This window comes from Triturus cristatus, chromosome 10 (assembly GCF_964204655.1).
Source record: "Triturus cristatus chromosome 10, aTriCri1.1, whole genome shotgun sequence".
NCBI lineage: Eukaryota > Metazoa > Chordata > Amphibia > Caudata > Salamandridae > Triturus > Triturus cristatus.
The window spans coordinates 847,836,192-847,862,015 of record NC_140593.1 but is presented as its reverse complement, the minus strand read 5'-3'; the positions used below and the strand labels follow the sequence as shown (position 1 = coordinate 847,862,015).

At 47.3% G+C, this 25,824-nt stretch overlaps 43 non-coding genes across 43 annotated transcripts; all 43 read right to left on the bottom strand.

The window, feature by feature from the left end:
• Positions 1 to 695: 695 nt before the first annotated feature.
• TRNAL-CAA (transfer RNA leucine (anticodon CAA)) lies at positions 696 to 807 on the bottom strand. Its single transcript has 2 exons — positions 770 to 807; positions 696 to 741 (listed from the first exon to the last, which is right to left on the bottom strand). It is a non-coding gene; the product is annotated as a tRNA-Leu (tRNA).
• Positions 808 to 1,095: 288 nt separating this feature from the next.
• Positions 1,096 to 1,168, bottom strand: TRNAV-AAC (transfer RNA valine (anticodon AAC)). The gene has a single exon. It is a non-coding gene; the product is annotated as a tRNA-Val (tRNA).
• A 386-nt stretch (positions 1,169 to 1,554) lies between these two features.
• On the bottom strand, positions 1,555 to 1,626 carry TRNAP-AGG (transfer RNA proline (anticodon AGG)). The gene has a single exon. It is a non-coding gene; the product is annotated as a tRNA-Pro (tRNA).
• A 429-nt stretch (positions 1,627 to 2,055) lies between these two features.
• On the bottom strand, positions 2,056 to 2,128 carry TRNAV-UAC (transfer RNA valine (anticodon UAC)). The gene has a single exon. It is a non-coding gene; the product is annotated as a tRNA-Val (tRNA).
• Positions 2,129 to 2,513: 385 nt separating this feature from the next.
• On the bottom strand, positions 2,514 to 2,585 carry TRNAP-CGG (transfer RNA proline (anticodon CGG)). Its single transcript has one exon. It is a non-coding gene; the product is annotated as a tRNA-Pro (tRNA).
• A 936-nt stretch (positions 2,586 to 3,521) lies between these two features.
• TRNAL-CAA (transfer RNA leucine (anticodon CAA)) lies at positions 3,522 to 3,633 on the bottom strand. Its single transcript has 2 exons — positions 3,596 to 3,633; positions 3,522 to 3,567 (listed from the first exon to the last, which is right to left on the bottom strand). It is a non-coding gene; the product is annotated as a tRNA-Leu (tRNA).
• Positions 3,634 to 3,921: 288 nt separating this feature from the next.
• TRNAV-AAC (transfer RNA valine (anticodon AAC)) lies at positions 3,922 to 3,994 on the bottom strand. The gene has a single exon. It is a non-coding gene; the product is annotated as a tRNA-Val (tRNA).
• A 386-nt stretch (positions 3,995 to 4,380) lies between these two features.
• Positions 4,381 to 4,452, bottom strand: TRNAP-AGG (transfer RNA proline (anticodon AGG)). The gene has a single exon. It is a non-coding gene; the product is annotated as a tRNA-Pro (tRNA).
• A 429-nt stretch (positions 4,453 to 4,881) lies between these two features.
• Positions 4,882 to 4,954, bottom strand: TRNAV-UAC (transfer RNA valine (anticodon UAC)). Its single transcript has one exon. It is a non-coding gene; the product is annotated as a tRNA-Val (tRNA).
• Positions 4,955 to 5,339: 385 nt separating this feature from the next.
• Positions 5,340 to 5,411, bottom strand: TRNAP-CGG (transfer RNA proline (anticodon CGG)). The gene has a single exon. It is a non-coding gene; the product is annotated as a tRNA-Pro (tRNA).
• Positions 5,412 to 6,347: 936 nt separating this feature from the next.
• On the bottom strand, positions 6,348 to 6,459 carry TRNAL-CAA (transfer RNA leucine (anticodon CAA)). Its single transcript has 2 exons — positions 6,422 to 6,459; positions 6,348 to 6,393 (listed from the first exon to the last, which is right to left on the bottom strand). It is a non-coding gene; the product is annotated as a tRNA-Leu (tRNA).
• A 288-nt stretch (positions 6,460 to 6,747) lies between these two features.
• TRNAV-AAC (transfer RNA valine (anticodon AAC)) lies at positions 6,748 to 6,820 on the bottom strand. The gene has a single exon. It is a non-coding gene; the product is annotated as a tRNA-Val (tRNA).
• A 386-nt stretch (positions 6,821 to 7,206) lies between these two features.
• Positions 7,207 to 7,278, bottom strand: TRNAP-AGG (transfer RNA proline (anticodon AGG)). Its single transcript has one exon. It is a non-coding gene; the product is annotated as a tRNA-Pro (tRNA).
• A 429-nt stretch (positions 7,279 to 7,707) lies between these two features.
• TRNAV-UAC (transfer RNA valine (anticodon UAC)) lies at positions 7,708 to 7,780 on the bottom strand. The gene has a single exon. It is a non-coding gene; the product is annotated as a tRNA-Val (tRNA).
• A 385-nt stretch (positions 7,781 to 8,165) lies between these two features.
• TRNAP-CGG (transfer RNA proline (anticodon CGG)) lies at positions 8,166 to 8,237 on the bottom strand. The gene has a single exon. It is a non-coding gene; the product is annotated as a tRNA-Pro (tRNA).
• Positions 8,238 to 9,173: 936 nt separating this feature from the next.
• Positions 9,174 to 9,285, bottom strand: TRNAL-CAA (transfer RNA leucine (anticodon CAA)). The gene is made up of 2 exons: positions 9,248 to 9,285; positions 9,174 to 9,219 (listed from the first exon to the last, which is right to left on the bottom strand). It is a non-coding gene; the product is annotated as a tRNA-Leu (tRNA).
• Positions 9,286 to 9,573: 288 nt separating this feature from the next.
• Positions 9,574 to 9,646, bottom strand: TRNAV-AAC (transfer RNA valine (anticodon AAC)). Its single transcript has one exon. It is a non-coding gene; the product is annotated as a tRNA-Val (tRNA).
• Positions 9,647 to 10,032: 386 nt separating this feature from the next.
• On the bottom strand, positions 10,033 to 10,104 carry TRNAP-AGG (transfer RNA proline (anticodon AGG)). The gene has a single exon. It is a non-coding gene; the product is annotated as a tRNA-Pro (tRNA).
• A 429-nt stretch (positions 10,105 to 10,533) lies between these two features.
• TRNAV-UAC (transfer RNA valine (anticodon UAC)) lies at positions 10,534 to 10,606 on the bottom strand. Its single transcript has one exon. It is a non-coding gene; the product is annotated as a tRNA-Val (tRNA).
• A 385-nt stretch (positions 10,607 to 10,991) lies between these two features.
• TRNAP-CGG (transfer RNA proline (anticodon CGG)) lies at positions 10,992 to 11,063 on the bottom strand. Its single transcript has one exon. It is a non-coding gene; the product is annotated as a tRNA-Pro (tRNA).
• A 936-nt stretch (positions 11,064 to 11,999) lies between these two features.
• On the bottom strand, positions 12,000 to 12,111 carry TRNAL-CAA (transfer RNA leucine (anticodon CAA)). The gene is made up of 2 exons: positions 12,074 to 12,111; positions 12,000 to 12,045 (listed from the first exon to the last, which is right to left on the bottom strand). It is a non-coding gene; the product is annotated as a tRNA-Leu (tRNA).
• A 288-nt stretch (positions 12,112 to 12,399) lies between these two features.
• On the bottom strand, positions 12,400 to 12,472 carry TRNAV-AAC (transfer RNA valine (anticodon AAC)). The gene has a single exon. It is a non-coding gene; the product is annotated as a tRNA-Val (tRNA).
• An 887-nt stretch (positions 12,473 to 13,359) lies between these two features.
• Positions 13,360 to 13,432, bottom strand: TRNAV-UAC (transfer RNA valine (anticodon UAC)). The gene has a single exon. It is a non-coding gene; the product is annotated as a tRNA-Val (tRNA).
• Positions 13,433 to 13,817: 385 nt separating this feature from the next.
• TRNAP-CGG (transfer RNA proline (anticodon CGG)) lies at positions 13,818 to 13,889 on the bottom strand. Its single transcript has one exon. It is a non-coding gene; the product is annotated as a tRNA-Pro (tRNA).
• A 936-nt stretch (positions 13,890 to 14,825) lies between these two features.
• TRNAL-CAA (transfer RNA leucine (anticodon CAA)) lies at positions 14,826 to 14,937 on the bottom strand. The gene is made up of 2 exons: positions 14,900 to 14,937; positions 14,826 to 14,871 (listed from the first exon to the last, which is right to left on the bottom strand). It is a non-coding gene; the product is annotated as a tRNA-Leu (tRNA).
• Positions 14,938 to 15,225: 288 nt separating this feature from the next.
• Positions 15,226 to 15,298, bottom strand: TRNAV-AAC (transfer RNA valine (anticodon AAC)). The gene has a single exon. It is a non-coding gene; the product is annotated as a tRNA-Val (tRNA).
• Positions 15,299 to 15,684: 386 nt separating this feature from the next.
• TRNAP-AGG (transfer RNA proline (anticodon AGG)) lies at positions 15,685 to 15,756 on the bottom strand. Its single transcript has one exon. It is a non-coding gene; the product is annotated as a tRNA-Pro (tRNA).
• A 429-nt stretch (positions 15,757 to 16,185) lies between these two features.
• Positions 16,186 to 16,258, bottom strand: TRNAV-UAC (transfer RNA valine (anticodon UAC)). Its single transcript has one exon. It is a non-coding gene; the product is annotated as a tRNA-Val (tRNA).
• A 385-nt stretch (positions 16,259 to 16,643) lies between these two features.
• Positions 16,644 to 16,715, bottom strand: TRNAP-CGG (transfer RNA proline (anticodon CGG)). Its single transcript has one exon. It is a non-coding gene; the product is annotated as a tRNA-Pro (tRNA).
• A 936-nt stretch (positions 16,716 to 17,651) lies between these two features.
• TRNAL-CAA (transfer RNA leucine (anticodon CAA)) lies at positions 17,652 to 17,763 on the bottom strand. Its single transcript has 2 exons — positions 17,726 to 17,763; positions 17,652 to 17,697 (listed from the first exon to the last, which is right to left on the bottom strand). It is a non-coding gene; the product is annotated as a tRNA-Leu (tRNA).
• Positions 17,764 to 18,051: 288 nt separating this feature from the next.
• TRNAV-AAC (transfer RNA valine (anticodon AAC)) lies at positions 18,052 to 18,124 on the bottom strand. Its single transcript has one exon. It is a non-coding gene; the product is annotated as a tRNA-Val (tRNA).
• Positions 18,125 to 18,510: 386 nt separating this feature from the next.
• On the bottom strand, positions 18,511 to 18,582 carry TRNAP-AGG (transfer RNA proline (anticodon AGG)). The gene has a single exon. It is a non-coding gene; the product is annotated as a tRNA-Pro (tRNA).
• Positions 18,583 to 19,011: 429 nt separating this feature from the next.
• On the bottom strand, positions 19,012 to 19,084 carry TRNAV-UAC (transfer RNA valine (anticodon UAC)). The gene has a single exon. It is a non-coding gene; the product is annotated as a tRNA-Val (tRNA).
• A 385-nt stretch (positions 19,085 to 19,469) lies between these two features.
• TRNAP-CGG (transfer RNA proline (anticodon CGG)) lies at positions 19,470 to 19,541 on the bottom strand. The gene has a single exon. It is a non-coding gene; the product is annotated as a tRNA-Pro (tRNA).
• A 936-nt stretch (positions 19,542 to 20,477) lies between these two features.
• On the bottom strand, positions 20,478 to 20,589 carry TRNAL-CAA (transfer RNA leucine (anticodon CAA)). Its single transcript has 2 exons — positions 20,552 to 20,589; positions 20,478 to 20,523 (listed from the first exon to the last, which is right to left on the bottom strand). It is a non-coding gene; the product is annotated as a tRNA-Leu (tRNA).
• A 288-nt stretch (positions 20,590 to 20,877) lies between these two features.
• TRNAV-AAC (transfer RNA valine (anticodon AAC)) lies at positions 20,878 to 20,950 on the bottom strand. The gene has a single exon. It is a non-coding gene; the product is annotated as a tRNA-Val (tRNA).
• A 386-nt stretch (positions 20,951 to 21,336) lies between these two features.
• TRNAP-AGG (transfer RNA proline (anticodon AGG)) lies at positions 21,337 to 21,408 on the bottom strand. Its single transcript has one exon. It is a non-coding gene; the product is annotated as a tRNA-Pro (tRNA).
• A 429-nt stretch (positions 21,409 to 21,837) lies between these two features.
• Positions 21,838 to 21,910, bottom strand: TRNAV-UAC (transfer RNA valine (anticodon UAC)). The gene has a single exon. It is a non-coding gene; the product is annotated as a tRNA-Val (tRNA).
• A 385-nt stretch (positions 21,911 to 22,295) lies between these two features.
• Positions 22,296 to 22,367, bottom strand: TRNAP-CGG (transfer RNA proline (anticodon CGG)). The gene has a single exon. It is a non-coding gene; the product is annotated as a tRNA-Pro (tRNA).
• A 936-nt stretch (positions 22,368 to 23,303) lies between these two features.
• On the bottom strand, positions 23,304 to 23,415 carry TRNAL-CAA (transfer RNA leucine (anticodon CAA)). Its single transcript has 2 exons — positions 23,378 to 23,415; positions 23,304 to 23,349 (listed from the first exon to the last, which is right to left on the bottom strand). It is a non-coding gene; the product is annotated as a tRNA-Leu (tRNA).
• Positions 23,416 to 23,703: 288 nt separating this feature from the next.
• TRNAV-AAC (transfer RNA valine (anticodon AAC)) lies at positions 23,704 to 23,776 on the bottom strand. Its single transcript has one exon. It is a non-coding gene; the product is annotated as a tRNA-Val (tRNA).
• Positions 23,777 to 24,663: 887 nt separating this feature from the next.
• TRNAV-UAC (transfer RNA valine (anticodon UAC)) lies at positions 24,664 to 24,736 on the bottom strand. Its single transcript has one exon. It is a non-coding gene; the product is annotated as a tRNA-Val (tRNA).
• Positions 24,737 to 25,121: 385 nt separating this feature from the next.
• On the bottom strand, positions 25,122 to 25,193 carry TRNAP-CGG (transfer RNA proline (anticodon CGG)). The gene has a single exon. It is a non-coding gene; the product is annotated as a tRNA-Pro (tRNA).
• Between the last annotated feature and the right edge of the window lie 631 nt (positions 25,194 to 25,824).

Below are 25,824 nucleotides of genomic sequence, written 5' to 3'. Positions count from 1 at the left end.
CTTGCCCCATAAACTTCCACCCCAGAAGCAAGGGAGGGCCTGCCAATTCTTGCTCCTAAGAAAGAGGCGTTTGATTCTTGGATTTAAACACGCTCACTCAGCGCTCGATCAGGCGAGATCAGGCGAGATTTATATGAGTGGCTCGCAGGACTGAAACACTCACCTGGGAGACCCAGGGTGGCTGAATTCCCAGAATGGTCATTGTTGGGCAAGTCACCTCCTTTCCTCCTGCCTCAATCTAGAATTGGCTGCAAATCACAAGATAGAGTTCAATGTCCATGTGTACTGCCTACTCCCAGCTACCTCTCTGTCTTCCTTATGTAAATTAAAATTCGCAAGGGGTGACCAATGACAATCTGCTCCTCCCACATAACCAGGAAGCCCTGTTGAACATGTCTGCCTCTGTTGTTGCAGGGACAGTGCCTTCTCCGCCCAAAAGGTGGCAGGAGAGCCTCACAACAAAGATAGGATCAACTGCTTAGTGAGAAACCAGCACGGCAGTTAGTGTGATGGAGTGCAAATTTAACGGAAGTTGTGCCTGAGGTGTCCCTTCCAGGAATACATGGAATTGTGATTGAGGGCCCAGCCTGATCGTTGGTGGATTTCTCGTCATATGTTACAGGTCCGTGCAAAGATTGTGGCGTGTGGGGAATGCACTGCAAAAAACAGGAAGATTTAAGGGTGTAAAAGAGACCTGTCAGAAGTGGGATTTGAACCCACGCCTCCATGAGGAGACCAGAAGTCTCAGTTGCACTGAAGATCAAGCTCTCTTGAGTCTGGCGCCTTAGACCACTCGGCCATCCTGACAGCCCTGGCTATGTACAGGTCTGACTCTTCTGTCTGCACTTGCCAATGTTTGCACTTACAGCGTTCACAGCAATGTCACAGGTGTAAAGGCCCCACAATACAACATGGCATGATAAAAAAAAAGCTAGGCACAAGAGCGACCACTGATGGATGCGGATTACTTTGTTTCGTCTTGCAAAAGTAAAGGAAGTTTCCCACGGCTCGCTGGGTTCATGGACCGCCTCTTCTTAAGCTTCCATTGAGATAATAAGGTTTTAGAGGGTGCACATAAAAGCAGCTCATGCACAGTGTTTCTGCCCGGTCTCGAACCGGGGACCTTTCGCGTGTTAGGCGAACGTGATGACCACTACACTACAGAAACTAACTTGCTGTGTTTTACTGTTAGAGCAAGGTTCCTCTCAAGGATTCTCTCTACTTCTATTCTGCTGTATCAGCAGCCACTCAGAAAGCGAGGAGCAAGTGTGAAAACTGCAGAGATATCAGCCAACATGCTTGCAATTAGACGTATTAAAAATTTACTTATGCAGGCATCGACAGACAAATATCTGATGCCTAAATGCCAGCAAGTACAGCTTGGGAAAGCATCACCTGGGACACACACAGACTAAGCATGAAGGCAGAAAAAGCATGGATATCCGTTTTTCTTCTGAGGTTCAAAATAATTTGTGCAACAATGCGCCGAGTGTAATGAGAAATAGTCAGGCATTGTGAGTTTTGAGTAGGATTCGTATGTTTACCTCTAAAAAAGGGCTCGTCCGGGATTTGAACCCAGGACCTCTCGCACCCTAAGCGAGAATCATACCCCTAGACCAACGAGCCGAGGCACACAAGAGTCACCTTTCGCACCAGCTCCGGGGGTTATTGGCAGCGAGTCGGTGAATGCTTCACCCAAAGCAAGCAACTGCACATGCTGCTCTCTTCTGCAATATGGTTGCTGTCTTTTCCATGGCCGTCATCGAACAAGAAATGAAAATGCCTCCATCCTTCAGACATTTTGTTTGCTCTAGGTGTATGCTCTCGGTGAGGACAATAAAACAATTTCTGCTCTCATGCCTTGCTTTCATCAAGTAGGCCCACCCTTCAGTACAAAAGGACGTGCAAACGAATGGCGCAAACTATCGTCACTTCTCTTTTTGAGCTGTCACTGATGCCCCTGGAGCACAGTACGTCACGCTGGCGAGGGATAGACAGCTTCCATTATCTCAGCTTTCCTATAAGTTGAGAGAGTAAATGCAAACAATAAGCTGCTGTTTCTGCCCGGTCTCGAACCAGGGACCTTTCGCGTGTAAAGCGAACGTGATAACCACTACACCACAGAAACAGATACTCTGGTAGCAATCTTCTTGGCATGTAGTGGGCTGGAAAGCACAGACCAAGGGCCAATGTCCATGAAGCTCAACGTTGGACCCTCCTTACCCGATCTCTTTCTTTGGAAGAAAGGAACGAGGACCACTTTTATTCCAAAAGGCGATTTTAAAACCATACCTGAAATCACACTAGAAAAACACTTTGAATTTAATGTTCCTACACTGATGGTCCACCCCAGAAAAGCAGTTGCAAAGAAGTCCGGCACTGAAATTCTATACGCCAAAAGTGGGAAACAGCGTGCAGGGAAAGGAACTTTCTCACCACACACGGCGTCTTATAGCATTGAAAAGAAGAAATGGTCCTATATAATAAGCAGCCTAAAAATAATTCCACAGCTTGGGCTCGTCCGGGATTTGAACCCGGGACCTCTCGCACCCGAAGTGAGAATCATACCCCTAGACCAACGAGCCTGATTCCCGAGTCGGCAATTTGAACAATTTCTGATGCGTCTTTCAGAAACAAAGCAGTGCTATTTGGCTGCTCTCTCTCTATGTGAGCCACACAAAGTCATGTTTCTCTCAAGATGTTGTTTTTTTCACTCTTGCAAGGAAGGGATCAGCCGATATCCTAGCTGCCAGTGAGCAGAAAAAAGGCACTGATGAGAACTGCAGGCACTTTCTGGCACTTGTACTTCTCTGCAAGTCCTGGACCCTTGCCCCATAAACTTCCACCCCAGAAGCAAGGGAGGGCCTGCCAATTCTTGCTCCTAAGAAAGAGGCGTTTGATTCTTGGATTCAAACACGCTCACTCAGCGCTCAATCAGGCTCGATCAGGCGAGATTTATATGAGTGGCTCGCAGGACTGAAACACTCACCTGGGAGACCCAGGGTGGCTGAATTCCCAGAATGGTCATTGTTGGGCAAGTCACCTCCTTTCCTCCTGCCTCAATCTAGAATTGGCTGCAAATCACAAGATAGAGTTCAATGTCCGTGTGAACTGCCTACTCCCAGCTACCTCTCTGTCTTCCTTATGTAAATTAAAATTCGCAAGGGGTGACCAATGACAATCTGCTCCTCCCACATAACCAGGAAGCCCTGTTGAACATGTCTGCCTGTGTTGTTGCAGGGACAGTGCCTTCTCCGCCCAAAAGGTGGCAGGAGAGCCTCACAACAAAGATAGGATCAACTGCTTAATGAGAAACCAGCACGGCAGTTAGTGTGATGGAGTGCAAATTTAACGGAAGTTGTGCCTGAGGTGTCCCTTCCAGGAATACATGGAATTGTGATTGAGGGCCCAGCCTGATCGTTGGTGGATTTCTCGTCATATGTTACAGGTCCGTGCAAAGATTGTGGCGTGTGGGGAATGCACTGCAAAAAACAGGAAGATTTAAGGGTGTAAAAGAGACCTGTCAGAAGTGGGATTTGAACCCACGCCTCCATGAGGAGACCAGAAGTCTCAGTTGCACTGAAGATCAAGCTCTCTTGAGTCTGGCGCCTTAGACCACTCGGCCATCCTGACAGCCCTGGCTATGTACAGGTCTGACTCTTCTGTCTGCACTTGCCAATGTTTGCACTTACAGCGTTCACAGCAATGTCACAGGTGTAAAGGCCCCACAATACAACATGGCATGATAAAAAAAAAGCTAGGCACAAGAGCGACCACTGATGGATGCGGATTACTTTGTTTCGTCTTGCAAAAGTAAAGGAAGTTTCCCACGGCTCGCTGGGTTCATGGACCGCCTCTTCTTAAGCTTGCATTGAGATAATAAGGTTTTAGAGGGTGCACATAAAAGCAGCTCATGCACAGTGTTTCTGCCCGGTCTCAAACCAGGGACCTTTCGCATGTTAGGCGAACGTGATGACCACTACACTACAGAAACTAACTTGCTGTGTTTTACTGTTAGAGCAAGGTTCCTCTCAAGGATTCTCTCTACTTCTATTCTGCTGTATCAGCAGCCACTCAGAAAGCGAGGAGCAAGTGTGAAAACTGCAGAGATATCAGCCAACATGCTTGCAATTAGACGTATTAAAAATTTACTTATGCAGGCATCGACAGACAAATATCTGATGCCTAAATGCCAGCAAGAACAGCTTGGGAAAGCATCACCTGGGACACACACAGACTAAGCATGAAGGCAGAAAAAGCATGGATATCCGTTTTTCTTCTGAGGTTCAAAATAATTTGTGCAACAATGCGCCGAGTGTAATGAGAAATAGTCAGGCATTGTGAGTTTTGAGTAGGATTCGTATGTTTACCTCTAAAAAAGGGCTCGTCCGGGATTTGAACCCGGGACCTCTCGCACCCTAAGCGAGAATCATACCCCTAGACCAACGAGCCGAGGCACACAAGAGTCACCTTTCGCACCAGCTCCGGGGGATATTGGCAGCGAGTCGGTGAATGCTTCACCCAAAGCAAGCAACTGCACATGCTGCTCTCTTCTGCAATATGGTTGCTGTCTTTTCCATGGCCGTCATCGAACAAGAAATGAAAATGCCTCCATCCTTCAGACATTTTGTTTGCTCTAGGTGTATGCTCTCGGTGAGGACAATAAAACAATTTCTGCTCTCATGCCTTGCTTTCATCAAGTAGGCCCACCCTTCAGTACAAAAGGACGTGCAAACGAATGGCGCAAACTATCGTCACTTCTCTTTTTGAGCTGTCACTGATGCCCCTGGAGCACAGTACGTCACGCTGGCGAGGGATAGACAGCTTCCATTATCTCAGCTTTCCTATAAGTTGAGAGAGTAAATGCAAACAATAAGCTGCTGTTTCTGCCCGGTCTCGAACCAGGGACCTTTCGCGTGTAAAGCGAACATGATAACCACTACACCACAGAAACAGATACTCTGGCAGCAATCTTCTTGGCATGTAGTGGGCTGGAAAGCACAGACCAAGGGCCAATGTCCATGAAGCTCAACGTTGGACCCTCCTTACCCGATCTCTTTCTTTGGAAGAAAGGAACGAGGACCACTTTTATTCCAAAAGGCGATTTTAAAACCATACCTGAAATCACACTAGAAAAACACTTTGAATTTAATGTTCCTACACTGATGGTCCACCCCAGAAAAGCAGTTGCAAAGAAGTCCGGCACTGAAATTCTATACGCCAAAAGTGGGAAACAGCGTGCAGGGAAAGGAACTTTCTCACCACACACGGCGTCTTATAGCATTGAAAAGAAGAAATGGTCCTATATAATAAGCAGCCTAAATATAATTCCACAGCTTGGGCTCGTCCGGGATTTGAACCCGGGACCTCTCGCACCCGAAGCGAGAATCATACCCCTAGACCAACGAGCCTGATTCCCGAGTCGGCAATTTGAACAATTTCTGATGCGTCTTTCAGAAACAAAGCAGTGCTATTTGGCTGCTCTCTCTCTATGTGAGCCACACAAAGTCATGTTTCTCTCAAGATGTTGTTTTTTTCACTCTTGCAAGGAAGGGATCAGCCGATATCCTAGCTGCCAGTGAGCAGAAAAAAGGCACTGATGAGAACTGCAGGCACTTTCTGGCACTTGTACTTCTCTGCAAGTCCTGGACCCTTGCCCCATAAACTTCCACCCCAGAAGCAAGGGAGGGCCTGCCAATTCTTGCTCCTAAGAAAGAGGCGTTTGATTCTTGGATTTAAACACGCTCACTCAGCGCTCGATCAGGCGAGATCAGGCGAGATTTATATGAGTGGCTCGCAGGACTGAAACACTCACCTGGGAGACCCAGGGTGGCTGAATTCCCAGAATGGTCATTGTTGGGCAAGTCACCTCCTTTCCTCCTGCCTCAATCTAGAATTGGCTGCAAATCACAAGATAGAGTTCAATGTCCATGTGTACTGCCTACTCCCAGCTACCTCTCTGTCTTCCTTATGTAAATTAAAATTCGCAAGGGGTGACCAATGACAATCTGCTCCTCCCACATAACCAGGAAGCCCTGTTGAACATGTCTGCCTCTGTTGTTGCAGGGACAGTGCCTTCTCCGCCCAAAAGGTGGCAGGAGAGCCTCACAACAAAGATAGGATCAACTGCTTAGTGAGAAACCAGCACGGCAGTTAGTGTGATGGAGTGCAAATTTAACGGAAGTTGTGCCTGAGGTGTCCCTTCCAGGAATACATGGAATTGTGATTGAGGGCCCAGCCTGATCGTTGGTGGATTTCTCGTCATATGTTACAGGTCCGTGCAAAGATTGTGGCGTGTGGGGAATGCACTGCAAAAAACAGGAAGATTTAAGGGTGTAAAAGAGACCTGTCAGAAGTGGGATTTGAACCCACGCCTCCATGAGGAGACCAGAAGTCTCAGTTGCACTGAAGATCAAGCTCTCTTGAGTCTGGCGCCTTAGACCACTCGGCCATCCTGACAGCCCTGGCTATGTACAGGTCTGACTCTTCTGTCTGCACTTGCCAATGTTTGCACTTACAGCGTTCACAGCAATGTCACAGGTGTAAAGGCCCCACAATACAACATGGCATGATAAAAAAAAAGCTAGGCACAAGAGCGACCACTGATGGATGCGGATTACTTTGTTTCGTCTTGCAAAAGTAAAGGAAGTTTCCCACGGCTCGCTGGGTTCATGGACCGCCTCTTCTTAAGCTTCCATTGAGATAATAAGGTTTTAGAGGGTGCACATAAAAGCAGCTCATGCACAGTGTTTCTGCCCGGTCTCGAACCGGGGACCTTTCGCGTGTTAGGCGAACGTGATGACCACTACACTACAGAAACTAACTTGCTGTGTTTTACTGTTAGAGCAAGGTTCCTCTCAAGGATTCTCTCTACTTCTATTCTGCTGTATCAGCAGCCACTCAGAAAGCGAGGAGCAAGTGTGAAAACTGCAGAGATATCAGCCAACATGCTTGCAATTAGACGTATTAAAAATTTACTTATGCAGGCATCGACAGACAAATATCTGATGCCTAAATGCCAGCAAGTACAGCTTGGGAAAGCATCACCTGGGACACACACAGACTAAGCATGAAGGCAGAAAAAGCATGGATATCCGTTTTTCTTCTGAGGTTCAAAATAATTTGTGCAACAATGCGCCGAGTGTAATGAGAAATAGTCAGGCATTGTGAGTTTTGAGTAGGATTCGTATGTTTACCTCTAAAAAAGGGCTCGTCCGGGATTTGAACCCGGGACCTCTCGCACCCTAAGCGAGAATCATACCCCTAGACCAACGAGCCGAGGCACGCAAGAGTCACCTTTTGCACCAGCTCCGGGGGTTATTGGCAGCGAGTCGGTGAATGCTTCACCCAAAGCAAGCAACTGCACATGCTGCTCTCTTCTGCAATATGGTTGCTGTCTTTTCCATGGCCGTCATCGAACAAGAAATGAAAATGCCTCCATCCTTCAGACATTTTGTTTGCTCTAGGTGTATGCTCTCGGTGAGGACAATAAAACAATTTCTGCTCTCATGCCTTGCTTTCATCAAGTAGGCCCACCCTTCAGTACAAAAGGACGTGCAAACGAATGGCGCAAACTATCGTCACTTCTCTTTTTGAGCTGTCACTGATGCCCCTGGAGCACAGTACGTCACGCTGGCGAGGGATAGACAGCTTCCATTATCTCAGCTTTCCTATAAGTTGAGAGAGTAAATGCAAACAATAAGCTGCTGTTTCTGCCCGGTCTCGAACCAGGGACCTTTCGCGTGTAAAGCAAACGTGATAACCACTACACCACAGAAACAGATACTCTGGTAGCAATCTTCTTGGCATGTAGTGGGCTGGAAAGCACAGACCAAGGGCCAATGTCCATGAAGCTCAACGTTGGACCCTCCTTACCCGATCTCTTTCTTTGGAAGAAAGGAACGAGGACCACTTTTATTCCAAAAGGCGATTTTAAAACCATACCTGAAATCACACTAGAAAAACACTTTGAATTTAATGTTCCTACACTGATGGTCCACCCCAGAAAAGCAGTTGCAAAGAAGTCCGGCACTGAAATTCTATACGCCAAAAGTGGGAAACAGCGTGCAGGGAAAGGAACTTTCTCACCACACACGGCGTCTTATAGCATTGAAAAGAAGAAATGGTCCTATATAATAAGCAGCCTAAAAATAATTCCACAGCTTGGGCTCGTCCGGGATTTGAACCCGGGACCTCTCGCACCCGAAGCGAGAATCATACCCCTAGACCAACGAGCCTGATTCCCGAGTCGGCAATTTGAACAATTTCTGATGCGTCTTTCAGAAACAAAGCAGTGCTATTTGGCTGCTCTCTCTCTATGTGAGCCACACAAAGTCATGTTTCTCTCAAGATGTTGTTTTTTTCACTCTTGCAAGGAAGGGATCAGCCGATATCCTAGCTGCCAGTGAGCAGAAAAAAGGCACTGATGAGAACTGCAGGCACTTTCTGGCACTTGTACTTCTCTGCAAGTCCTGGACCCTTGCCCCATAAACTTCCACCCCAGAAGCAAGGGAGGGCCTGCCAATTCTTGCTCCTAAGAAAGAGGCGTTTGATTCTTGGATTTAAACACGCTCACTCAGCGCTCGATCAGGCGAGATCAGGCGAGATTTATATGAGTGGCTCGCAGGACTGAAACACTCACCTGGGAGACCCAGGGTGGCTGAATTCCCAGAATGGTCATTGTTGGGCAAGTCACCTCCTTTCCTCCTGCCTCAATCTAGAATTGGCTGCAAATCACAAGATAGAGTTCAATGTCCGTGTGAACTGCCTACTCCCAGCTACCTCTCTGTCTTCCTTATGTAAATTAAAATTCGCAAGGGGTGACCAATGACAATCTGCTCCTCCCACATAACCAGGAAGCCCTGTTGAACATGTCTGCCTGTGTTGTTGCAGGGACAGTGCCTTCTCCGCCCAAAAGGTGGCAGGAGAGCCTCACAACAAAGATAGGATCAACTGCTTAATGAGAAACCAGCACGGCAGTTAGTGTGATGGAGTGCAAATTTAACGGAAGTTGTGCCTGAGGTGTCCCTTCCAGGAATACATGGAATTGTGATTGAGGGCCCAGCCTGATCGTTGGTGGATTTCTCGTCATATGTTACAGGTCCGTGCAAAGATTGTGGCGTGTGGGGAATGCACTGCAAAAAACAGGAAGATTTAAGGGTGTAAAAGAGACCTGTCAGAAGTGGGATTTGAACCCACGCCTCCATGAGGAGACCAGAAGTCTCAGTTGCACTGAAGATCAAGCTCTCTTGAGTCTGGCGCCTTAGACCACTCGGCCATCCTGACAGCCCTGGCTATGTACAGGTCTGACTCTTCTGTCTGCACTTGCCAATGTTTGCACTTACAGCGTTCACAGCAATGTCACAGGTGTAAAGGCCCCACAATACAACATGGCATGATAAAAAAAAAGCTAGGCACAAGAGCGACCACTGATGGATGCGGATTACTTTGTTTCGTCTTGCAAAAGTAAAGGAAGTTTCCCACGGCTCGCTGGGTTCATGGACCGCCTCTTCTTAAGCTTGCATTGAGATAATAAGGTTTTAGAGGGTGCACATAAAAGCAGCTCATGCACAGTGTTTCTGCCCGGTCTCGAACCGGGGACCTTTCGCGTGTTAGGCGAACGTGATGACCACTACACTACAGAAACTAACTTGCTGTGTTTTACTGTTAGAGCAAGGTTCCTCTCAAGGATTCTCTCTACTTCTATTCTGCTGTATCAGCAGCCACTCAGAAAGCGAGGAGCAAGTGTGAAAACTACAGAGATATCAGCCAACATGCTTGCAATTAGACGTATTAAAAATTTACTTATGCAGGCATCGACAGACAAATATCTGATGCCTAAATGCCAGCAAGTACAACTTGGGAAAGCATCACCTGGGACACACACAGACTAAGCATGAAGGCAGAAAAAGCATGGATATCCGTTTTTCTTCTGAGGTTCAAAATAATTTGTGCAACAATGCGCCGAGTGTAATGAGAAATAGTCAGGCATTGTGAGTTTTGAGTAGGATTCGTATGTTTACCTCTAAAAAAGGGCTCGTCCGGGATTTGAACCCGGGACCTCTCGCACCCTAAGCGAGAATCATACCCCTAGACCAACGAGCCGAGGCACGCAAGAGTCACCTTTTGCACCAGCTCCGGGGGTTATTGGCAGCGAGTCGGTGAATGCTTCACCCAAAGCAAGCAACTGCACATGCTGCTCTCTTCTGCAATATGGTTGCTGTCTTTTCCATGGCCGTCATCGAACAAGAAATGAAAATGCCTCCATCCTTCAGACATTTTGTTTGCTCTAGGTGTATGCTCTCGGTGAGGACAATAAAACAATTTCTGCTCTCATGCCTTGCTTTCATCAAGTAGGCCCACCCTTCAGTACAAAAGGACGTGCAAACGAATGGCGCAAACTATCGTCACTTCTCTTTTTGAGCTGTCACTGATGCCCCTGGAGCACAGTACGTCACGCTGGCGAGGGATAGACAGCTTCCATTAGCTCAGCTTTCCTATAAGTTGAGAGAGTAAATGCAAACAATAAGCTGCTGTTTCTGCCCGGTCTCGAACCAGGGACCTTTCGCGTGTAAAGCAAACGTGATAACCACTACACCACAGAAACAGATACTCTGGTAGCAATCTTCTTGGCATGTAGTGGGCTGGAAAGCACAGACCAAGGGCCAATGTCCATGAAGCTCAACGTTGGACCCTCCTTACCCGATCTCTTTCTTTGGAAGAAAGGAACGAGGACCACTTTTATTCCAAAAGGCGATTTTAAAACCATACCTGAAATCACACTAGAAAAACACTTTGAATTTAATGTTCCTACACTGATGGTCCACCCCAGAAAAGCAGTTGCAAAGAAGTCCGGCACTGAAATTCTATACGCCAAAAGTGGGAAACAGCGTGCAGGGAAAGGAACTTTCTCACCACACACGGCGTCTTATAGCATTGAAAAGAAGAAATGGTCCTATATAATAAGCAGCCTAAAAATAATTCCACAGCTTGGGCTCGTCCGGGATTTGAACCCGGGACCTCTCGCACCCGAAGTGAGAATCATACCCCTAGACCAACGAGCCTGATTCCCGAGTCGGCAATTTGAACAATTTCTGATGCGTCTTTCAGAAACAAAGCAGTGCTATTTGGCTGCTCTCTCTCTATGTGAGCCACACAAAGTCATGTTTCTCTCAAGATGTTGTTTTTTTCACTCTTGCAAGGAAGGGATCAGCCGATATCCTAGCTGCCAGTGAGCAGAAAAAAGGCACTGATGAGAACTGCAGGCACTTTCTGGCACTTGTACTTCTCTGCAAGTCCTGGACCCTTGCCCCATAAACTTCCACCCCAGAAGCAAGGGAGGGCCTGCCAATTCTTGCTCCTAAGAAAGAGGCGTTTGATTCTTGGATTCAAACACGCTCATTCAGCGCTCAATCAGGCTCGATCAGGCGAGATTTATATGAGTGGCTCGCAGGACTGAAACACTCACCTGGGAGACCCAGGGTGGCTGAATTCCCAGAATGGTCATTGTTGGGCAAGTCACCTCCTTTCCTCCTGCCTCAATCTAGAATTGGCTGCAAATCACAAGATAGAGCTCAATGTCCGTGTGTACTGCCTACTCCCAGCTACCTCTCTGTCTTCCTTATGTAAATTAAAATTCGCAAGGGGTGACCAATGACAATCTGCTCCTCCCACATAACCAGGAAGCCCTGTTGAACATGTCTGCCTGTGTTGTTGCAGGGACAGTGCCTTCTCCGCCCAAAAGGTGGCAGGAGAGCCTCACAACAAAGATAGGATCAACTGCTTAATGAGAAACCAGCACGGCAGTTAGTGTGATGGAGTGCAAATTTAACGGAAGTTGTGCCTGAGGTGTCCCTTCCAGGAATACATGGAATTGTGATTGAGGGCCCAGCCTGATCGTTGGTGGATTTCTCGTCATATGTTACAGGTCCGTGCAAAGATTGTGGCGTGTGGGGAATGCACTGCAAAAAACAGGAAGATTTAAGGGTGTAAAAGAGACCTGTCAGAAGTGGGATTTGAACCCACGCCTCCATGAGGAGACCAGAAGTCTCAGTTGCACTGAAGATCAAGCTCTCTTGAGTCTGGCGCCTTAGACCACTCGGCCATCCTGACAGCCCTGGCTATGTACAGGTCTGACTGTTCTGTCTGAACTTGCCAATGTTTGCACTTACAGCGTTCACAGCAATGTCACAGGTGTAAAGGCCCCACAATACAACATGGCATGATAAAAAAAAAGCTAGGCACAAGAGCGACCACTGATGGATGCGGATTACTTTGTTTCGTCTTGCAAAAGTAAAGGAAGTTTCCCACGGCTCGCTGGGTTCATGGACCGCCTCTTCTTAAGCTTGCATTGAGATAATAAGGTTTTAGAGGGTGCACATAAAAGCAGCTCATGCACAGTGTTTCTGCCCGGTCTCAAACCAGGGACCTTTCGCATGTTAGGCGAACGTGATGACCACTACACTACAGAAACTAACTTGCTGTGTTTTACTGTTAGAGCAAGGTTCCTCTCAAGGATTCTCTCTACTTCTATTCTGCTGTATCAGCAGCCACTCAGAAAGCGAGGAGCAAGTGTGAAAACTGCAGAGATATCAGCCAACATGCTTGCAATTAGACGTATTAAAAATTTACTTATGCAGGCATCGACAGACAAATATCTGATGCCTAAATGCCAGCAAGAACAGCTTGGGAAAGCATCACCTGGGACACACACAGACTAAGCATGAAGGCAGAAAAAGCATGGATATCCGTTTTTCTTCTGAGGTTCAAAATAATTTGTGCAACAATGCGCCGAGTGTAATGAGAAATAGTCAGGCATTGTGAGTTTTGAGTAGGATTCGTATGTTTACCTCTAAAAAAGGGCTCGTCCGGGATTTGAACCCAGGACCTCTCGCACCCTAAGCGAGAATCATACCCCTAGACCAACGAGCTGAGGCACACAAGAGTCACCTTTCGCACCAGCTCCGGGGGATATTGGCAGCGAGTCGGTGAATGCTTCACCCAAAGCAAGCAACTGCACATGCTGCTCTCTTCTGCAATATGGTTGCTGTCTTTTCCATGGCCGTCATCGAACAAGAAATGAAAATGCCTCCATCCTTCAGACATTTTGTTTGCTCTAGGTGTATGCTCTCGGTGAGGACAATAAAACAATTTCTGCTCTCATGCCTTGCTTTCATCAAGTAGGCCCACCCTTCAGTACAAAAGGACGTGCAAACGAATGGCGCAAACTATCGTCACTTCTCTTTTTGAGCTGTCACTGATGCCCCTGGAGCACAGTACGTCACGCTGGCGAGGGATAGACAGCTTCCATTATCTCAGCTTTCCTATAAGTTGAGAGAGTAAATGCAAACAATAAGCTGCTGTTTCTGCCCGGTCTCGAACCAGGGACCTTTCGCGTGTAAAGCGAACATGATAACCACTACACCACAGAAACAGATACTCTGGCAGCAATCTTCTTGGCATGTAGTGGGCTGGAAAGCACAGACCAAGGGCCAATGTCCATGAAGCTCAACGTTGGACCCTCCTTACCCGATCTCTTTCTTTGGAAGAAAGGAACGAGGACCACTTTTATTCCAAAAGGCGATTTTAAAACCATACCTGAAATCACACTAGAAAAACACTTTGAATTTAATGTTCCTACACTGATGGTCCACCCCAGAAAAGCAGTTGCAAAGAAGTCCGGCACTGAAATTCTATACGCCAAAAGTGGGAAACAGCGTGCAGGGAAAGGAACTTTCTCACCACACACGGCGTCTTATAGCATTGAAAAGAAGAAATGGTCCTATATAATAAGCAGCCTAAAAATAATTCCACAGCTTGGGCTCGTCCGGGATTTGAACCCGGGACCTCTCGCACCCGAAGCGAGAATCATACCCCTAGACCAACGAGCCTGATTCCCGAGTCGGCAATTTGAACAATTTCTGATGCGTCTTTCAGAAACAAAGCAGTGCTATTTGGCTGCTCTCTCTCTATGTGAGCCACACAAAGTCATGTTTCTCTCAAGATGTTGTTTTTTTCACTCTTGCAAGGAAGGGATCAGCCGATATCCTAGCTGCCAGTGAGCAGAAAAAAGGCACTGATGAGAACTGCAGGCACTTTCTGGCACTTGTACTTCTCTGCAAGTCCTGGACCCTTGCCCCATAAACTTCCACCCCAGAAGCAAGGGAGGGCCTGCCAATTCTTGCTCCTAAGAAAGAGGCGTTTGATTCTTGGATTTAAACACGCTCACTCAGCGCTCGATCAGGCGAGATCAGGCGAGATTTATATGAGTGGCTCGCAGGACTGAAACACTCACCTGGGAGACCCAGGGTGGCTGAATTCCCAGAATGGTCATTGTTGGGCAAGTCACCTCCTTTCCTCCTGCCTCAATCTAGAATTGGCTGCAAATCACAAGATAGAGTTCAATGTCCATGTGTACTGCCTACTCCCAGCTACCTCTCTGTCTTCCTTATGTAAATTAAAATTCGCAAGGGGTGACCAATGACAATCTGCTCCTCCCACATAACCAGGAAGCCCTGTTGAACATGTCTGCCTCTGTTGTTGCAGGGACAGTGCCTTCTCCGCCCAAAAGGTGGCAGGAGAGCCTCACAACAAAGATAGGATCAACTGCTTAGTGAGAAACCAGCACGGCAGTTAGTGTGATGGAGTGCAAATTTAACGGAAGTTGTGCCTGAGGTGTCCCTTCCAGGAATACATGGAATTGTGATTGAGGGCCCAGCCTGATCGTTGGTGGATTTCTCGTCATATGTTACAGGTCCGTGCAAAGATTGTGGCGTGTGGGGAATGCACTGCAAAAAACAGGAAGATTTAAGGGTGTAAAAGAGACCTGTCAGAAGTGGGATTTGAACCCACGCCTCCATGAGGAGACCAGAAGTCTCAGTTGCACTGAAGATCAAGCTCTCTTGAGTCTGGCGCCTTAGACCACTCGGCCATCCTGACAGCCCTGGCTATGTACAGGTCTGACTCTTCTGTCTGCACTTGCCAATGTTTGCACTTACAGCGTTCACAGCAATGTCACAGGTGTAAAGGCCCCACAATACAACATGGCATGATAAAAAAAAAGCTAGGCACAAGAGCGACCACTGATGGATGCGGATTACTTTGTTTCGTCTTGCAAAAGTAAAGGAAGTTTCCCACGGCTCGCTGGGTTCATGGACCGCCTCTTCTTAAGCTTGCATTGAGATAATAAGGTTTTAGAGGGTGCACATAAAAGCAGCTCATGCACAGTGTTTCTGCCCGGTCTCGAACCGGGGACCTTTCGCGTGTTAGGCGAACGTGATGACCACTACACTACAGAAACTAACTTGCTGTGTTTTACTGTTAGAGCAAGGTTCCTCTCAAGGATTCTCTCTACTTCTATTCTGCTGTATCAGCAGCCACTCAGAAAGCGAGGAGCAAGTGTGAAAACTGCAGAGATATCAGCCAACATGCTTGCAATTAGACGTATTAAAAATTTACTTATGCAGGCATCGACAGACAAATATCTGATGCCTAAATGCCAGCAAGTACAGCTTGGGAAAGCATCACCTGGGACACACACAGACTAAGCATGAAGGCAGAAAAAGCATGGATATCCGTTTTTCTTCTGAGGTTCAAAATAATTTGTGCAACAATGCGCCGAGTGTAATGAGAAATAGTCAGGCATTGTGAGTTTTGAGTAGGATTCGTATGTTTACCTCTAAAAAAGGGCTCGTCCGGGATTTGAACCCAGGACCTCTCGCACCCTAAGCGAGAATCATACCCCTAGACCAACGAGCCGAGGCACACAAGAGTCACCTTTCGCACCAGCTCCGGGGGTTATTGGCAGCGAGTCGGTGAATGCTTCACCCAAAGCAAGCAACTGCACATGCTGCTCTCTTCTGCAATATGGTTGCTGTCTTTTCCATGGCCGTCATCGAACAAGAAATGAAAATGCCTCCATCCTTCAGACATTTTGTTTGCTCTAGGTGTATGCTCTCGGTGAGGACAATAAAACAATTTCTGCTCTCATGCCTTGCTTTCATCAAGTAGGCCCACCCTTCAGTACAAAAGGACGTGCAAACGAATGGCGCAAACTATCGTCACTTCTCTTTTTGAGCTGTCACTGATGCCCCTGGAGCACAGTACGTCACGCTGGCGAGGGATAGACAGCTTCCATTATCTCAGCTTTCCTATAAGTTGAGAGAGTAAATGCAAACAATAAGCTGCTGTTTCTGCCCGGTCTCGAACCAGGGACCTTTCGCGTGTAAAGCGAACGTGATAACCACTACACCACAGAAACAGATACTCTGGTAGCAATCTTCTTGGCATGTAGTGGGCTGGAAAGCACAGACCAAGGGCCAATGTCCATGAAGCTCAACGTTGGACCCTCCTTACCCGATCTCTTTCTTTGGAAGAAAGGAACGAGGACCACTTTTATTCCAAAAGGCGATTTTAAAACCATACCTGAAATCACACTAGAAAAACACTTTGAATTTAATGTTCCTACACTGATGGTCCACCCCAGAAAAGCAGTTGCAAAGAAGTCCGGCACTGAAATTCTATACGCCAAAAGTGGGAAACAGCGTGCAGGGAAAGGAACTTTCTCACCACACACGGCGTCTTATAGCATTGAAAAGAAGAAATGGTCCTATATAATAAGCAGCCTAAAAATAATTCCACAGCTTGGGCTCGTCCGGGATTTGAACCCGGGACCTCTCGCACCCGAAGTGAGAATCATACCCCTAGACCAACGAGCCTGATTCCCGAGTCGGCAATTTGAACAATTTCTGATGCGTCTTTCAGAAACAAAGCAGTGCTATTTGGCTGCTCTCTCTCTATGTGAGCCACACAAAGTCATGTTTCTCTCAAGATGTTGTTTTTTTCACTCTTGCAAGGAAGGGATCAGCCGATATCCTAGCTGCCAGTGAGCAGAAAAAAGGCACTGATGAGAACTGCAGGCACTTTCTGGCACTTGTACTTCTCTGCAAGTCCTGGACCCTTGCCCCATAAACTTCCACCCCAGAAGCAAGGGAGGGCCTGCCAATTCTTGCTCCTAAGAAAGAGGCGTTTGATTCTTGGATTCAAACACGCTCACTCAGCGCTCAATCAGGCTCGATCAGGCGAGATTTATATGAGTGGCTCGCAGGACTGAAACACTCACCTGGGAGACCCAGGGTGGCTGAATTCCCAGAATGGTCATTGTTGGGCAAGTCACCTCCTTTCCTCCTGCCTCAATCTAGAATTGGCTGCAAATCACAAGATAGAGTTCAATGTCCGTGTGAACTGCCTACTCCCAGCTACCTCTCTGTCTTCCTTATGTAAATTAAAATTCGCAAGGGGTGACCAATGACAATCTGCTCCTCCCACATAACCAGGAAGCCCTGTTGAACATGTCTGCCTGTGTTGTTGCAGGGACAGTGCCTTCTCCGCCCAAAAGGTGGCAGGAGAGCCTCACAACAAAGATAGGATCAACTGCTTAATGAGAAACCAGCACGGCAGTTAGTGTGATGGAGTGCAAATTTAACGGAAGTTGTGCCTGAGGTGTCCCTTCCAGGAATACATGGAATTGTGATTGAGGGCCCAGCCTGATCGTTGGTGGATTTCTCGTCATATGTTACAGGTCCGTGCAAAGATTGTGGCGTGTGGGGAATGCACTGCAAAAAACAGGAAGATTTAAGGGTGTAAAAGAGACCTGTCAGAAGTGGGATTTGAACCCACGCCTCCATGAGGAGACCAGAAGTCTCAGTTGCACTGAAGATCAAGCTCTCTTGAGTCTGGCGCCTTAGACCACTCGGCCATCCTGACAGCCCTGGCTATGTACAGGTCTGACTCTTCTGTCTGCACTTGCCAATGTTTGCACTTACAGCGTTCACAGCAATGTCACAGGTGTAAAGGCCCCACAATACAACATGGCATGATAAAAAAAAAGCTAGGCACAAGAGCGACCACTGATGGATGCGGATTACTTTGTTTCGTCTTGCAAAAGTAAAGGAAGTTTCCCACGGCTCGCTGGGTTCATGGACCGCCTCTTCTTAAGCTTGCATTGAGATAATAAGGTTTTAGAGGGTGCACATAAAAGCAGCTCATGCACAGTGTTTCTGCCCGGTCTCGAACCGGGGACCTTTCGCGTGTTAGGCGAACGTGATGACCACTACACTACAGAAACTAACTTGCTGTGTTTTACTGTTAGAGCAAGGTTCCTCTCAAGGATTCTCTCTACTTCTATTCTGCTGTATCAGCAGCCACTCAGAAAGCGAGGAGCAAGTGTGAAAACTGCAGAGATATCAGCCAACATGCTTGCAATTAGACGTATTAAAAATTTACTTATGCAGGCATCGACAGACAAATATCTGATGCCTAAATGCCAGCAAGTACAGCTTGGGAAAGCATCACCTGGGACACACACAGACTAAGCATGAAGGCAGAAAAAGCATGGATATCCGTTTTTCTTCTGAGGTTCAAAATAATTTGTGCAACAATGCGCCGAGTGTAATGAGAAATAGTCAGGCATTGTGAGTTTTGAGTAGGATTCGTATGTTTACCTCTAAAAAAGGGCTCGTCCGGGATTTGAACCCGGGACCTCTCGCACCCTAAGCGAGAATCATACCCCTAGACCAACGAGCCGAGGCACGCAAGAGTCACCTTTTGCACCAGCTCCGGGGGTTATTGGCAGCGAGTCGGTGAATGCTTCACCCAAAGCAAGCAACTGCACATGCTGCTCTCTTCTGCAATATGGTTGCTGTCTTTTCCATGGCCGTCATCGAACAAGAAATGAAAATGCCTCCATCCTTCAGACATTTTGTTTGCTCTAGGTGTATGCTCTCGGTGAGGACAATAAAACAATTTCTGCTCTCATGCCTTGCTTTCATCAAGTAGGCCCACCCTTCAGTACAAAAGGACGTGCAAACGAATGGCGCAAACTATCGTCACTTCTCTTTTTGAGCTGTCACTGATGCCCCTGGAGCACAGTACGTCACGCTGGCGAGGGATAGACAGCTTCCATTATCTCAGCTTTCCTATAAGTTGAGAGAGTAAATGCAAACAATAAGCTGCTGTTTCTGCCCGGTCTCGAACCAGGGACCTTTCGCGTGTAAAGCAAACGTGATAACCACTACACCACAGAAACAGATACTCTGGTAGCAATCTTCTTGGCATGTAGTGGGCTGGAAAGCACAGACCAAGGGCCAATGTCCATGAAGCTCAACGTTGGACCCTCCTTACCCGATCTCTTTCTTTGGAAGAAAGGAACGAGGACCACTTTTATTCCAAAAGGCGATTTTAAAACCATACCTGAAATCACACTAGAAAAACACTTTGAATTTAATGTTCCTACACTGATGGTCCACCCCAGAAAAGCAGTTGCAAAGAAGTCCGGCACTGAAATTCTATACGCCAAAAGTGGGAAACAGCGTGCAGGGAAAGGAACTTTCTCACCACACACGGCGTCTTATAGCATTGAAAAGAAGAAATGGTCCTATATAATAAGCAGCCTAAAAATAATTCCACAGCTTGGGCTCGTCCGGGATTTGAACCCGGGACCTCTCGCACCCGAAGCGAGAATCATACCCCTAGACCAACGAGCCTGATTCCCGAGTCGGCAATTTGAACAATTTCTGATGCGTCTTTCAGAAACAAAGCAGTGCTATTTGGCTGCTCTCTCTCTATGTGAGCCACACAAAGTCATGTTTCTCTCAAGATGTTGTTTTTTTCACTCTTGCAAGGAAGGGATCAGCCGATATCCTAGCTGCCAGTGAGCAGAAAAAAGGCACTGATGAGAACTGCAGGCACTTTCTGGCACTTGTACTTCTCTGCAAGTCCTGGACCCTTGCCCCATAAACTTCCACCCCAGAAGCAAGGGAGGGCCTGCCAATTCTTGCTCCTAAGAAAGAGGCGTTTGATTCTTGGATTTAAACACGCTCACTCAGCGCTCGATCAGGCGAGATCAGGCGAGATTTATATGAGTGGCTCGCAGGACTGAAACACTCACCTGGGAGACCCAGGGTGGCTGAATTCCCAGAATGGTCATTGTTGGGCAAGTCACCTCCTTTCCTCCTGCCTCAATCTAGAATTGGCTGCAAATCACAAGATAGAGTTCAATGTCCGTGTGAACTGCCTACTCCCAGCTACCTCTCTGTCTTCCTTATGTAAATTAAAATTCGCAAGGGGTGACCAATGACAATCTGCTCCTCCCACATAACCAGGAAGCCCTGTTGAACATGTCTGCCTGTGTTGTTGCAGGGACAGTGCCTTCTCCGCCCAAAAGGTGGCAGGAGAGCCTCACAACAAAGATAGGATCAACTGCTTAATGAGAAACCAGCACGGCAGTTAGTGTGATGGAGTGCAAATTTAACGGAAGTTGTGCCTGAGGTGTCCCTTCCAGGAATACATGGAATTGTGATTGAGGGCCCAGCCTGATCGTTGGTGGATTTCTCGTCATATGTTACAGGTCCGTGCAAAGATTGTGGCGTGTGGGGAATGCACTGCAAAAAACAGGAAGATTTAAGGGTGTAAAAGAGACCTGTCAGAAGTGGGATTTGAACCCACGCCTCCATGAGGAGACCAGAAGTCTCAGTTGCACTGAAGATCAAGCTCTCTTGAGTCTGGCGCCTTAGACCACTCGGCCATCCTGACAGCCCTGGCTATGTACAGGTCTGACTCTTCTGTCTGCACTTGCCAATGTTTGCACTTACAGCGTTCACAGCAATGTCACAGGTGTAAAGGCCCCACAATACAACATGGCATGATAAAAAAAAAGCTAGGCACAAGAGCGACCACTGATGGATGCGGATTACTTTGTTTCGTCTTGCAAAAGTAAAGGAAGTTTCCCACGGCTCGCTGGGTTCATGGACCGCCTCTTCTTAAGCTTGCATTGAGATAATAAGGTTTTAGAGGGTGCACATAAAAGCAGCTCATGCACAGTGTTTCTGCCCGGTCTCGAACCGGGGACCTTTCGCGTGTTAGGCGAACGTGATGACCACTACACTACAGAAACTAACTTGCTGTGTTTTACTGTTAGAGCAAGGTTCCTCTCAAGGATTCTCTCTACTTCTATTCTGCTGTATCAGCAGCCACTCAGAAAGCGAGGAGCAAGTGTGAAAACTACAGAGATATCAGCCAACATGCTTGCAATTAGACGTATTAAAAATTTACTTATGCAGGCATCGACAGACAAATATCTGATGCCTAAATGCCAGCAAGTACAACTTGGGAAAGCATCACCTGGGACACACACAGACTAAGCATGAAGGCAGAAAAAGCATGGATATCCGTTTTTCTTCTGAGGTTCAAAATAATTTGTGCAACAATGCGCCGAGTGTAATGAGAAATAGTCAGGCATTGTGAGTTTTGAGTAGGATTCGTATGTTTACCTCTAAAAAAGGGCTCGTCCGGGATTTGAACCCGGGACCTCTCGCACCCTAAGCGAGAATCATACCCCTAGACCAACGAGCCGAGGCACGCAAGAGTCACCTTTTGCACCAGCTCCGGGGGTTATTGGCAGCGAGTCGGTGAATGCTTCACCCAAAGCAAGCAACTGCACATGCTGCTCTCTTCTGCAATATGGTTGCTGTCTTTTCCATGGCCGTCATCGAACAAGAAATGAAAATGCCTCCATCCTTCAGACATTTTGTTTGCTCTAGGTGTATGCTCTCGGTGAGGACAATAAAACAATTTCTGCTCTCATGCCTTGCTTTCATCAAGTAGGCCCACCCTTCAGTACAAAAGGACGTGCAAACGAATGGCGCAAACTATCGTCACTTCTCTTTTTGAGCTGTCACTGATGCCCCTGGAGCACAGTACGTCACGCTGGCGAGGGATAGACAGCTTCCATTAGCTCAGCTTTCCTATAAGTTGAGAGAGTAAATGCAAACAATAAGCTGCTGTTTCTGCCCGGTCTCGAACCAGGGACCTTTCGCGTGTAAAGCAAACGTGATAACCACTACACCACAGAAACAGATACTCTGGTAGCAATCTTCTTGGCATGTAGTGGGCTGGAAAGCACAGACCAAGGGCCAATGTCCATGAAGCTCAACGTTGGACCCTCCTTACCCGATCTCTTTCTTTGGAAGAAAGGAACGAGGACCACTTTTATTCCAAAAGGCGATTTTAAAACCATACCTGAAATCACACTAGAAAAACACTTTGAATTTAATGTTCCTACACTGATGGTCCACCCCAGAAAAGCAGTTGCAAAGAAGTCCGGCACTGAAATTCTATACGCCAAAAGTGGGAAACAGCGTGCAGGGAAAGGAACTTTCTCACCACACACGGCGTCTTATAGCATTGAAAAGAAGAAATGGTCCTATATAATAAGCAGCCTAAAAATAATTCCACAGCTTGGGCTCGTCCGGGATTTGAACCCGGGACCTCTCGCACCCGAAGTGAGAATCATACCCCTAGACCAACGAGCCTGATTCCCGAGTCGGCAATTTGAACAATTTCTGATGCGTCTTTCAGAAACAAAGCAGTGCTATTTGGCTGCTCTCTCTCTATGTGAGCCACACAAAGTCATGTTTCTCTCAAGATGTTGTTTTTTTCACTCTTGCAAGGAAGGGATCAGCCGATATCCTAGCTGCCAGTGAGCAGAAAAAAGGCACTGATGAGAACTGCAGGCACTTTCTGGCACTTGTACTTCTCTGCAAGTCCTGGACCCTTGCCCCATAAACTTCCACCCCAGAAGCAAGGGAGGGCCTGCCAATTCTTGCTCCTAAGAAAGAGGCGTTTGATTCTTGGATTCAAACACGCTCATTCAGCGCTCAATCAGGCTCGATCAGGCGAGATTTATATGAGTGGCTCGCAGGACTGAAACACTCACCTGGGAGACCCAGGGTGGCTGAATTCCCAGAATGGTCATTGTTGGGCAAGTCACCTCCTTTCCTCCTGCCTCAATCTAGAATTGGCTGCAAATCACAAGATAGAGCTCAATGTCCGTGTGTACTGCCTACTCCCAGCTACCTCTCTGTCTTCCTTATGTAAATTAAAATTCGCAAGGGGTGACCAATGACAATCTGCTCCTCCCACATAACCAGGAAGCCCTGTTGAACATGTCTGCCTGTGTTGTTGCAGGGACAGTGCCTTCTCCGCCCAAAAGGTGGCAGGAGAGCCTCACAACAAAGATAGGATCAACTGCTTAATGAGAAACCAGCACGGCAGTTAGTGTGATGGAGTGCAAATTTAACGGAAGTTGTGCCTGAGGTGTCCCTTCCAGGAATACATGGAATTGTGATTGAGGGCCCAGCCTGATCGTTGGTGGATTTCTCGTCATATGTTACAGGTCCGTGCAAAGATTGTGGCGTGTGGGGAATGCACTGCAAAAAACAGGAAGATTTAAGGGTGTAAAAGAGACCTGTCAGAAGTGGGATTTGAACCCACGCCTCCATGAGGAGACCAGAAGTCTCAGTTGCACTGAAGATCAAGCTCTCTTGAGTCTGGCGCCTTAGACCACTCGGCCATCCTGACAGCCCTGGCTATGTACAGGTCTGACTGTTCTGTCTGAACTTGCCAATGTTTGCACTTACAGCGTTCACAGCAATGTCACAGGTGTAAAGGCCCCACAATACAACATGGCATGATAAAAAAAAAGCTAGGCACAAGAGCGACCACTGATGGATGCGGATTACTTTGTTTCGTCTTGCAAAAGTAAAGGAAGTTTCCCACGGCTCGCTGGGTTCATGGACCGCCTCTTCTTAAGCTTGCATTGAGATAATAAGGTTTTAGAGGGTGCACATAAAAGCAGCTCATGCACAGTGTTTCTGCCCGGTCTCAAACCAGGGACCTTTCGCATGTTAGGCGAACGTGATGACCACTACACTACAGAAACTAACTTGCTGTGTTTTACTGTTAGAGCAAGGTTCCTCTCAAGGATTCTCTCTACTTCTATTCTGCTGTATCAGCAGCCACTCAGAAAGCGAGGAGCAAGTGTGAAAACTGCAGAGATATCAGCCAACATGCTTGCAATTAGACGTATTAAAAATTTACTTATGCAGGCATCGACAGACAAATATCTGATGCCTAAATGCCAGCAAGAACAGCTTGGGAAAGCATCACCTGGGACACACACAGACTAAGCATGAAGGCAGAAAAAGCATGGATATCCGTTTTTCTTCTGAGGTTCAAAATAATTTGTGCAACAATGCGCCGAGTGTAATGAGAAATAGTCAGGCATTGTGAGTTTTGAGTAGGATTCGTATGTTTACCTCTAAAAAAGGGCTCGTCCGGGATTTGAACCCAGGACCTCTCGCACCCTAAGCGAGAATCATACCCCTAGACCAACGAGCTGAGGCACACAAGAGTCACCTTTCGCACCAGCTCCGGGGGATATTGGCAGCGAGTCGGTGAATGCTTCACCCAAAGCAAGCAACTGCACATGCTGCTCTCTTCTGCAATATGGTTGCTGTCTTTTCCATGGCCGTCATCGAACAAGAAATGAAAATGCCTCCATCCTTCAGACATTTTGTTTGCTCTAGGTGTATGCTCTCGGTGAGGACAATAAAACAATTTCTGCTCTCATGCCTTGCTTTCATCAAGTAGGCCCACCCTTCAGTACAAAAGGACGTGCAAACGAATGGCGCAAACTATCGTCACTTCTCTTTTTGAGCTGTCACTGATGCCCCTGGAGCACAGTACGTCACGCTGGCGAGGGATAGACAGCTTCCATTATCTCAGCTTTCCTATAAGTTGAGAGAGTAAATGCAAACAATAAGCTGCTGTTTCTGCCCGGTCTCGAACCAGGGACCTTTCGCGTGTAAAGCGAACATGATAACCACTACACCACAGAAACAGATACTCTGGCAGCAATCTTCTTGGCATGTAGTGGGCTGGAAAGCACAGACCAAGGGCCAATGTCCATGAAGCTCAACGTTGGACCCTCCTTACCCGATCTCTTTCTTTGGAAGAAAGGAACGAGGACCACTTTTATTCCAAAAGGCGATTTTAAAACCATACCTGAAATCACACTAGAAAAACACTTTGAATTTAATGTTCCTACACTGATGGTCCACCCCAGAAAAGCAGTTGCAAAGAAGTCCGGCACTGAAATTCTATACGCCAAAAGTGGGAAACAGCGTGCAGGGAAAGGAACTTTCTCACCACACACGGCGTCTTATAGCATTGAAAAGAAGAAATGGTCCTATATAATAAGCAGCCTAAAAATAATTCCACAGCTTGGGCTCGTCCGGGATTTGAACCCGGGACCTCTCGCACCCGAAGCGAGAATCATACCCCTAGACCAACGAGCCTGATTCCCGAGTCGGCAATTTGAACAATTTCTGATGCGTCTTTCAGAAACAAAGCAGTGCTATTTGGCTGCTCTCTCTCTATGTGAGCCACACAAAGTCATGTTTCTCTCAAGATGTTGTTTTTTTCACTCTTGCAAGGAAGGGATCAGCCGATATCCTAGCTGCCAGTGAGCAGAAAAAAGGCACTGATGAGAACTGCAGGCACTTTCTGGCACTTGTACTTCTCTGCAAGTCCTGGACCCTTGCCCCATAAACTTCCACCCCAGAAGCAAGGGAGGGCCTGCCAATTCTTGCTCCTAAGAAAGAGGCGTTTGATTCTTGGATTTAAACACGCTCACTCAGCGCTCGATCAGGCGAGATCAGGCGAGATTTATATGAGTGGCTCGCAGGACTGAAACACTCACCTGGGAGACCCAGGGTGGCTGAATTCCCAGAATGGTCATTGTTGGGCAAGTCACCTCCTTTCCTCCTGCCTCAATCTAGAATTGGCTGCAAATCACAAGATAGAGTTCAATGTCCATGTGTACTGCCTACTCCCAGCTACCTCTCTGTCTTCCTTATGTAAATTAAAATTCGCAAGGGGTGACCAATGACAATCTGCTCCTCCCACATAACCAGGAAGCCCTGTTGA